The sequence below is a fragment of the Lutra lutra genome, chromosome 7 (genome assembly GCF_902655055.1).
Source record: "Lutra lutra chromosome 7, mLutLut1.2, whole genome shotgun sequence".
Taxonomy (NCBI): Eukaryota; Metazoa; Chordata; class Mammalia; order Carnivora; family Mustelidae; genus Lutra; species Lutra lutra.
Window position 1 is genome coordinate 23,290,578 of NC_062284.1, and position 1,884 is coordinate 23,292,461.

The following is a 1,884-nucleotide window of genomic DNA, read 5'->3' on the forward strand; positions in this document are numbered from 1 at the left end:
TTTTCAGAGAATGTGCTAGAAAATAAGCTCAGACAAAAAAACAAAAACAATGTCCATAACCCCACCCACCCTCCCAACCCCCCTTCCCCCATCAACCCTCAGTTTGTTTTGTGAGATTAAGAGTCACTTATGGTTTGTCTCCCTCCCAATCCCATCTGCTGGAGGAGAGTGGTACTCATGCTTGCTGAATGTTGAGTATTACATTCTCTGCATTCAATTTTACTGTGTGGGGAGTTTTGCCCCATACCTCCAGCAACTCTCAGGCGTGAGCTGGGCGACCTATAATATAACTCCATTGTGACACCATCTCTGCAGAGATAGGATCAGATTCCACAGGTTATGGATTCTGACCCACAAGACTGTGCCCTAATTCATATGCCAGTTGCTAACTCCAGGCTGTCACCTGTGCTTCTCACCAACTGGCTATACATCAGAGATTCCTATGACCTCCTCCCTGGGTTGGATTCATTTGCTAGACTGACTCACAGGACTTAAAAAATCAGTTTATTCACTAAATTTCCAGTTTATTACAAAGGATATAAAGAATAGGAATCCACAGCCAGATGAAAAGACCCATACCGTGAGGTCTCAAACACAGAAATTTATTTACCCATGGAGTTTGGGCCCAGCACAGTGGCACATGGAATCATTGTTTCAACAGCCTGGAGGCTCTCCTAACACTATCTTTGTGGGGTTTTATGGAGGCTTTATTATATAAGAGTGATTGATTAAGTCATTGGATATTGGAAATTTCCAGCATGTCTCCCCTCCCACAACACTAGGAAGATGGGACTGAAAAGTCTAACCTTCTAATCATGTGATCCTCCTGGCAACCAAACCAGCCCCCATCCTTCCTGGCCTTCCAATGTTACCTCTTTAACATTGCAGACGGTATCTTTATCAATCTCATCACAGAAATTCCAAGAATTTTAGGAGCTCTGTGCCAGAAAGGGGGATGAAGACTAACTATATATTTCTTTACTTTTTTAAAAAAGATTTTATTTATTTATTTGACAGAGAGAACACAAGTTGACAGAGAGGCAGGCATAAAGAGAGGGGGAAGCAGGCTCCCTACTGAGCAGAGAGCCCCATGAGGGGCTTGATCCCAGGACCCTGAGACCATGACCTGAGCCAAAGGCAGAGGCTTAACCCACTGAGCCACCCAGGTACCCCTATTTCTTTATTTTTTTAAGATTTTATTTTTTTATTTGGCAGAGAGAGCGTAGCAGTGGGGGTGGGGAACAGACTCCCTGTAGAGCAGGGAGCACAATGCAGCTCTCGATCCCAGGACCATCATGGGAACATAACCTGAGCTGGAGGGCGGATGCATAACCATCTAGAGCCACCCAGGAGGCACCTGGGTGGCTCTAGATGGTTTCTTGTGGATTTCTTGTTCCAAATCGTAGTATCATAGGTAGCTAGTTCCCCAGAGGTAAGGCTCTCACCTTTGGGGTTGGAGCTCCATATTCTGTGAGCCAGGAGCCAGCCCTGCTAACAAGGTTCAGTTATTATGGCACTCTCCCCAGCCCATCTGTTAGCAACACAGAGCCACTGCTGCTTCTATCCCTTAGTTTTGCCTAGTGATACCCTCTCCTAAATGTACTATATTATACTTAGTCCTGGTCTTATTAGCAATGATGTCACATATACCAAATGATTTCCAGTGTATTTCAATTTTCTTCTTCTTTTTTTAAGTATAATGTGTTTCCCAGCAGTGAGAATCATTGGTTATATAATGGTAATTGAACCTTCACTTTTTGCCAGCCCATTTGTGGAATTGTTGGTACAATACCTATGCTCTGGCGGGGAGCAGATTCAGAAAAGTGAGAAGGTAAGCAATCAGACAGCCTGCTACAGGACAGTGAGCAAAGTACAGCATGTTTG